Here is a 9,695-nt window from a genome sequence, read left to right on the forward strand (position 1 = left end):
CGTAGACATTCGTTCTAAAACGCCTCACTCGGCGGCGCTGGAGTACCTCAATTTTGATGACGTATTTTCCGACCCCCCTTCGTTTCCCTTTTTTACTTTGCGACAGACTCTCATTAACTACTATACCATTCTGACACACTTTTGGGTCTTATGCTACTTTTGGTAATAGTGAGTGTAGGGAGCTGCTGTTGGCTCGCGTGGCGTGCAGGGCTTGTCACCAACCTCCTACGCATTGTAACCCGGCCACCTGAATTAATGGCTTTAAAAGTCGCATGATGACTTAGGCTTAAGGTGCTGCCTTGGGTATTAGACTAGCTGATTATAATTAAAAAATATTAAACTGTTTTGTAATTAAATTTTTAAGTTTTGATTAATTGAGGCTAGAGTGACAGCTGCTGTTATTCACATTAGCTAGAGGCTTGATCAACTTTTAAAACGCAAATGAGAGGCGCTTGTCCTTTAAATTATATTTAAAAAGATATAACGTTTCATGGTCACATGACTGCCTAGATCGGTATGATACTGCGTTTGCTAATGAAATTGGTTTAAATGCGAGTTTATTCAAAAACGTTCACACGAGCTTTAGAAAACAACTGGAATTAGGTTGGATGGCCTGCTTGTAATGTTTGATAAAGCAGGACAACAGCCTCGGGGCTTTTCATCATTGCTGTAGTCACTTTTTTCGTCTTCACGTATCCTGGTGTACTTAAAATTGAAGAAAATAATATCTTCCGAAGTAACACGCCGAACCAAACCGTCTTCGCGTTGCTTCCCAAACCAGCGCAACTGAAAAGGATTTAGTATTTACCAATATCTTCGTAACACTTTTTGATCACACGAAACCGATAAATAACTAGATTTAAACCCAGTATTTAACCCAGTTAGATAAGGATTTCAAAACCAAAGTGCCCAATTACAATTGGTAAAAAAAAAAACGAAAAGTGGGTTCGGCGAGTAGCTTCGACGGATTATGGATAAAGCACTCACTTTAGTAGAATCAAATGGTGGTACGCAACTACAGTGCTCGTAAAAAAACCTTAAGATTCCAGTTCATGTTTTATATTTTGTCGTCGTGTACCCTGATTTAGCAAGATATTGTAGTTGACTCGGACCATCAGGCCATGGAGGAAGCACGTGACTGATACTGCGTTCAGTCAATAGGAGCGGACATCTCTAAAGAAGAGGAGGGGTTCAAAAATCAAGTGGCTCTGCCGAACGGCGGAGACACGAACTGAGTCTAAGCGGACGAATTTCGTGAAAATTGTTTTTTTTTTTCCTAATGCTTTTCCTACGGGAATTTGTTTTCCTAACTGTGTTGCAATTCGGAGACTTTTTAATAATATTAGTGTTTGTACTCAACTTTGAATTTTTCATATGATTTTTAGTAAGTTTCCAGGTTTTATTTAAAACTACTTTCATAATTTTCCCTTAATTATTTCGCTCGTAGTCTACTTTTAAAATCGACGAAAATTTTAAGGCGAGGAAATGTATTCCCCGCCTTTGGGACCTATATTTGTGCTAGGCCTCGGTTTTAATGTTTGGAATTTAAAAAATCATTGCGCAATACCGAGGCCTAGCACAAATATAGGTCCCAAAGGCGGGGAATTCATTTCCTCGCCTTAAAATTTTCGTCGATTTTCAAAAGTAGATTACGAGCGAAATAATTAAGGGAAAATTATGAAAGTAGTTTTAAATAAAACCTGGAAACTTATTAAAAATCATATGAAAAATTCAAAGTTGAGTACAAACACTAATATTATTAAAAAGTCTCCGAATTGCAACACAGTTAGGAAAACAAATTCCCGTAGGAAAAGCATTACGAAGAAAAAACAATTTTCACGAAATTCGTCCGCTTAGACTCAGTTCGTGTCTCCGCCGTTCGGCAGAGCCACCTGATTTTTGAACCCCTCCTCTTCTATGGAGATGTCCGCTCCTATTGACTGAACGCAGTATCAGTCACGTGCTTCCTCTATGATCAGGCCTTGAGAATTAAAAGCAGACGCGAGTCACGCGAAACTAGGATCAAATCTTAGAGTCTAAAACGAATGAAAAATAAAATAACCATAAATTCCAACGATAGAACGGTTCGTCCTATTCGGGGCTCATCAGTACCGTGTTGCAAATTTGGTCTGCGATTAACACACCGAAAGAGAATCTAGGCCTTATCATTAATCAGTGGCGTAGCTAGACCGTTGATCACACAGAGATAGTCACCACTATGAATATTCACCAGATTACAGTATCTTTCCCTACCTATTTCCAGGGATAGCTCATATGAAAAATTCCGCCCACAAAAAAGTGCCACCCTGTGCGAACCACCTCCCCCCTTGCTACGCCACTGTCATGATTGGACGGAATGCGCTTGGTTTTTTTTTGTAAAATAGCACGTCGTTTTACTTTGTGGGCGTATGTGCTAGTATATGTATAGCAGCTATACTAGCACAATCCACCAGCGTTTACACCGTTTCGAAAAGTTTCTACAGGGTTACCACACGTTATTGTAAAGTCAGGGAATTTTAAGAATTTGTAAAAATTCAGGGAAAGGTCAGGGAATTTTAAGAATTTGTAGAAATTCAGGGAAAAGTCGGGGAATTCAATTTTATCCTGACACATTTGAAAGCTATTTTACTCTAGATCTATGACAAATTCTATGATTATCATTTATTTCCTTGAAAGTTTGGCTAATTTTTTCAACATTGCTTTTCACTGAAATATAAGTCCATTTAAATTTATTAACTTTCGTAAAAGTATAATATAAAAGAAAAAAAATCCTTAAAAAAACAGGGAAAATCTCTTAAAATGGTCAGGGAATTTGAATTTCAAAATTTTGTGGCAACCCTGTTCTATCTAGCCAGAAGAAACCATTGCATTCCTCAGGTAGACCTAGGAATATAATACTGCGTACCTGGAACAGAAATTTGTATTCCCCCATCACGGACTCGCTGTTTTAGCTTCGGCAAGGCGAGACTTATACAATTTCGGACATACGAGCGTAGCGCCATCGTATAAATAGGCGGATTTTTTGTCTCTATAAATTTTAACTACTTTTCATTCTATTCACAAGGATTTTTTGTACAAGTTGAAACACGAATATTCAACCTGGATTCTACGAAACTAATTTCGGAGATGTTTATTTAATTTGAAGACAAAATAAATAAATCTTTAACACGATTTTAAAACCGGCACGCATTTCTAACCAAGACCCAACGAACACGCGGACGAAATTTTGACTACGGTGTCCGCTAGGTGTCTCTAGTATCTTATGTCCGAATTCCCCACATTGCCAGGCCTATGAATCCCATATTTCCCCTCCAGTATTTCCATACTCCTAGGGTAGACTAGGAGTCGCGATAAAAGATATATTGGGGTATTCGAGTCTGTTTGGCGTGCATTGTCAACTCGTCGTATTACCCTAAAAACCTTTGACAATTTGTTCATGCTGGTCGCTATTGTAAGTTTTGACAGCCCAAATAATTTATACTTTGTTTAGTTATTTAAATAGTTCTTTATATTAAATTTATAGCACTATCTATACATGATGTTATTTTACAAGCTAAGAATAGGCGATAGCATAAATTGTTTTGGTCGTAGCTAACCGGAAATTCGTCATAGTACTGCCAAATTCTATAACGTTGTCAAAAGAGGGCTGCTTCACTAACGTCGTAAGCTTAGGTTAAAAACGTGTTCTGGTCCAAGTTTTTAATTTTTTTTTCAATTTTCTAGTCAGAGACTTAACATCACTATGACAATAATAATACTAATGTCCTAGTCGTCGTTAAATTAAGTTTAATAAATTAATCTTTTTTCTATTAAAAAAGGAAAAATATTTAAAAACATAACTTACCACAAAATTTTAAGTATGACTTACTTTAAAAGTTAAACTTTTACAGATTTATTTAATAAATCTGGAGGACGCTGTTCAACGGTAAACTTAAACCAATTTTATAACCACGTGACCATTTTCAAAGGTTTTTTTTTGTTTTGGTTTTTGGTAGTCCTTCAGCTACCTCTAGTGACTCGCATGTTTCTAGAATATGATTTGTCGAGTAAGGACAAGGTAAATACTAAATAGTTCGTTTTGATACTGCCAATATGTGGGCCCAATATTTCAAAAAATGCTACCTGGTTAGAAAGAAACACTTGTTGCATACCCTACAGATGAAAAGTTTCCACTATTTCAACAAGCATTATATAAACAGTAACTTGCAGGTCCAGGCTCTCGGAAAATATACTTCTGGGCGATTTTTTTAAAGATGTAAAGATGGGGGTATAAAAACCAGAAGGACAGCCAACATTTGGCTTTACCCGTCAGAATGAAAAAAGGAGTTTATTAGCACTTGAGTTATATGACTTCGGCGGATTACAATTTTTTCACGACTAAGAGACTTTGACTAGTTTAAAATATGTTCATTGTTAGTATCATCAAATGACGCGTTAATTCGAGGGGCTGACCACTATCCGTAATCGGTGTACTAAAGTGCTTACGTAATCGATTACAGATTTAGCACTACCAATCGCCGCAATCGTTGTACATTATTTAAGGAAGTGGTTAGCCCCTCGCATTAATCTGAGATAGAGATTCTGAATCAAAACTTGTATGAGGTGTAGTGGACTCTCTGGAGTTTTGATTTTCTACGAGCTCTACAAGCGTGTTGTGATTTTTTTTGGAAATAAAATGGGATTGATGAATGATGAATTTATGATATTCGCCATTATTTATGAATACATTTTTCACTAGTCAAATTGATTAGTGAGCCCCCAGATTTCGATTAATTTTAGTAGTCAGAGCATTTATTTTAGTATTCAAATGCCGTGACTAGTGCCTTATGTCCAACTTCTCTACTCCAAGGTGAGATTTTTTTTTTGAGGTACACAAATATCGGTGTCGACCCGAGGCCTTAGACACCAGCACACACACACAATAACTGATTAATCAGGGTGAGATATGTGTAACGGCCACGCCAACGGGGGGATACGTGGGGACAGGGGTGGGGACACCCGTGGCGGAAGTATCCCGACCACCCGTTGGGGGATTGGTAGTCGTCCTCACACGGCCTTCCACAAACACTGCCTCCCGGACGCCTGGGATTACAGGAGTGAGCCACTACTCCGGCTCCAAGGTGAGATGTACGAGTTAGAAGGCTGCCACGAGGTGACGAGAGTGGAATTGTCAGTATTCTTTGTTGGAGCACGCCATCTATTTAAAAAAAAATTAAAGTAGAAATTATTTTTAATAGATGGCGCACTCCTGCGTGGATTAGTAGAGATTCCACTCACATGGCAGCCTTCTAGATTTCCCGTTTTCCTTGAGATAACCGGGTAGCTTTTCTAGTCAAAAATCGAGCACTCCTATAATTGGCGATTGCGCAGATCGCTAAATAAACAGCTTGTTAAAACTAACAGGAAGTTTTGTAGATTATCTTATTTAAAAATACCGACGCTAACACAACCGCAGACGACTATCGCCATCTACCGATCAGCTATTGAAGCACTGCGGATTTTTTAACTATAGATAAATGCCGAGCACTTTAGAAACCATGATTTTGAGTAAAGCTCGTGAAAATCGCAGCGGGTGGAGACCGCTGAAGATGTAATCACAAAATAAATCATAAATATTTCAATTGTTTCTTACAGATGGCGCCAGCTACTAATAATAACGTCTTTTTTAAACAAAAAACTAAAGTTATCTACGATAGGTTTCGAAAGTAGATCCTATTTATTTTTTTTCGAACCGGAGAAAAGGAAATTACATACTATGCATTTCTCTTTCCTGATAGTAGATGTCGCGACTGTCATTAATTAATTTGACAAAATACCACCAGATAACGAACGCCTCTAGCTCAACATAAATTATAAATTGGAAAAATATAATTTACAAAAATACTGTGAATTATATTACATAAATTACAGTCCCTCTCTAAAACCTCATCCACTTTATTTTTTTATATATTTTGTCATTAGCAGATTATGTCACACTGTTTTGAGGGAGGTAAATGCGTTTGTATAAACGTAAAAGTGGGTGGTTGAAATATTACGTAACACCTCATAATTTTATAATGAAACGTAAATTATCAAATATTTTAAGCTGTACTTGCTTTCTCATATACTATGATTATAGTTTTCTGCAGGTAATACAATGATTAATTTGATTGTGTATCCATCCAGGTAACTTTTCAAATTGGAGTTATTTTCCTGCTAAGCCGCGGAAACATACGCCACATCACGGCTAAAAACGTTTCGCGTGTAGTACTCCGCCTTACGACGTAAAATGTAAAAATTATACCACGTATGGATATTAACTTAAATGCCAAGCAAGTTTTATTCTTAAAAATTTTAAAATGTTAATATATAACGTATTTTTCCGCGCAAAATGTTTTCTTCCGAAACATAATTTGAAAAAATTAGCGAGAGCCTTCGAATTTGCATGTTTCAAAAGAATATACTTTTTTTAATTTTAATGAGAGACATGATACTTCTTGGCTAAATTGTTAAAATCGTCAGTTATTTGCAATTAACTTAAATTAAACTATATTATTCTTCAAGCAAGTGGCGGCTCAATCAACTATAGTAAAAAAGGTTTTCAAAAATGCTTTTTAAAGCGCTTCTAGATGACAGCACCTTCCGGGGACTTATTGCGAAAGGCGATTTTTCTGCCATCTATTGGCTTCCCGATACCACTTGTTTAATTAGTTAATAATCACGTGATTCTGAAATCCAATCAACTCGAGAAGCTCCCAATTTTCCACCCCTTTTAGGCTAGATTTTAATCATGTCCATGTTTTGATGCTAACTCAATTTGTTTTGTTTAATACGCTAACGACATCTAGTGCGAGCGAATGCAACTAGACAGGAGCTGCCACTTGCCTTAAAGAATCTCCCTTTTTAAATAAGAAATTTCAAATTACTTTAAATGACTCTTAATAATTTTAAAATAAGGATAGAAGAAACGATAATTATCGTACATGTCGATAATTTCGAGCTAATTTATACGACGTACGATATTTTCAAGGGCGTACAATATAGTACACATTTTTCGATAATTTAGCTTGCGCGTACGATAATGTACGACATTTTTCTTAATTGACTGAAAAACAGTTAAGACTCTTACTTTTAAACATAAGTTTTCAATCGGTCGAACTTTAAGTGTTATGAAATATTTTGATTTCACAAGTTTAACGTCAATATTTCACACAAAATACAAATCTACCGCCAGTTTTTAGGCGTACGATAATGTTTTTCTGAAATCGATAATCTTTTGGCTCTGGTACGATAATTTGAATTTCAGGAACTGGCAACGATGGCTGTAAGAGCAGGTTCTTTCGTTGCCACGTTGCTTAACGGTCACGTGACGTCGTAGCACGAAGGAAGGCTTACTGCAGACGCCGTGACAGACGATATTTTTCAATATTTTAAAACAAGCGTAAAAAGCAGCCATAGTTTTTTTTTAAATTTTTTGCCTATATTTAATTTATAGCATTATCAAAATAGGAAGACGAAAGCATTATGTAATTCTGACACAATGAAATTTGCGAACGACCCCCGGCAAATACAGTTACCCAATTAAATGGAATTTCGAGGCTTCGTTCTTTCAAAGTTTAAATATCATTTACAATTACGCATTCTGAGCAGTTTTTTTTCCATCTTAAAAAAGCGCTTTTGTTCGGGGATATTACCATAAGTGTCGGTTTAGTATATGCATAGTGGGAGGTCTTTTGAATATCATTTATAAATAGCTTTGAAATGCAGGTAGTCGTATGCTTTCGTTCCTAAGAGGAAAGCATTTTTAAAAGGTCTTTTAACGTGTACAGCGTGTTTGGAAACGGGCAATACATTGTAATTTTTGATAACTTCAGCATTTGCTATCATCATCTGCTAACTCCATCCCGTTTTCGCCGTTGTGTCAGCCGTTTTTTGACTTTCAAGCTGCATCAAATATTGGTGTTTTATTACCAAGGCCTAACCATACAACCGTCGAATATTTTCTCAAGAAACTAATTTGGATCGATTAAGCTCATTCGAAACGCCATTATAAAATGCCATTCACTATCAATGTTTAAAAAATACAATTATTTTAAATATTCTGGGTAGCACTGGTAAACAATGGTGTTTTGATCAATAATGATATGTCGGTAAGTAAAGGCATTTCGCTAAATAACGGTTGTCTGGTAAATATTAGTAAATAACGGTAGTATGGAATATAATGGTATATTGGAAAGTAATGGTAAAAAGTGGCCAATAATAGTATTTTGGTAAGTAGTGGTAATAAATTGAATTTTGGTAAGTAGTGGTAAAAAATGGTATTATGGTAAGTAGTGGTAAAAATTGGTATTTTGGTAAGTAGTGGTAAAAATTGGTATTTTGGTAAGTAGTGGTAAAAAATGGTATTTTGGAAAGTAGTGGTAAAGAATTATATTTTGGTAAGTAATGGTAAAAAGAGGCAAATAATGCTCATTTGTTAAGTAGTGGTAAAAAATGGTATTTGGATAATAGTGGTAATAAAGTAGATGTAAAAAATGGTATTTCTGAAGTACATGTAAAAAATGGTATTTTGGAAAGTAGTGGTAAAAAATGGTATTTTGGTAAGTAGTGGTAAAAAATGGTATTTTTGAAAGTAGTGGTAAAAAATTATGTTTTGGTAAGTAATGGTAAAAAGTGGCAAATAATAGTATTTTGGTAAGTAGTGGTAATAAATTGAATTTTGGTAAGTAGTGGTAAAAATTGGTATTTTGGTAAGTAGTGGTAAAAATTGGTATTTTGGTAAGTAGTGGTAAAAAATGGTATTTTGGAAAGTAGTGGTAAAGAATTATATTTTGGTAAGTAATGGTAAAAAGAGGCAAATAATGCTCATTTGTTAAGTAGTGGTAAAAAATGGTATTTGGATAATAGTGGTAAGAAAGTAAGTGTAAAAAATGGTATTTCTGAAGTAGATGTAAAAAATGGTATTTTGGAAAGTAGTGGTAAAAAATGGTATTTTGGAAAGTAGTGGTAAACAATGGTATGGTAAGTAGTGGTAAAAATGGTATTTTGGTAGGTAATGGTAAAAAGTGGTAAATAATGGTATGATATAAGTGGTAAATTATAATAAATAATGGTATTCGGTTAATTGTAAATACCAGGAATTTACTAAGTAATGGTAAAAAGTGATAAATAATGGTATTTAGGTTAATGATATTGAGGTAAATTATGGTATCTTGGTAAATAATATTTTAAATATTAGTAGATAAGGGTAAAAATTGTTAAATAGCGATGAAATTGGTAAATAATGGCAAATGCTGGTAAATAAGGTAACAATTTATATATAAGGATAAATAATGATAAATATTCGTAAATAATAGCTTGTGAAATCAAGAAAATTATTCAAAAACAATGAACCTCAGTTCCCAAAATCCGAAAACTCACAAAGTTTTTAAACCATATTAGTTATGTCAATAAAAATTTATTTTGGTAAATAATTGTTGGTAATTAATTTTATACCATAGTTTTATCTACTACCTGCTCTACTACTGCAGTAAAACTGATTACTAAGCCTGCATGAAAAGGTACAAGTTAAAAAATCTAGGGTACACGCTCGGATTTAGTAGTGGAAATTTTTTATAGGAAGTAATGTTTTAGGCAAAACATAATTTAATCTTGCAAATCCAGGAAGCGGTAAAAAAAGCGTACTACGTTTACCACAGCTGTGTAGTAATAATTTG

The sequence above is a fragment of the Leiobunum rupestre genome, chromosome 2 (genome assembly GCF_980474605.1).
Source record: "Leiobunum rupestre chromosome 2, qqLeiRupe1.1.hap1, whole genome shotgun sequence".
Lineage (NCBI taxonomy): Eukaryota > Metazoa > Arthropoda > Arachnida > Opiliones > Sclerosomatidae > Leiobunum > Leiobunum rupestre.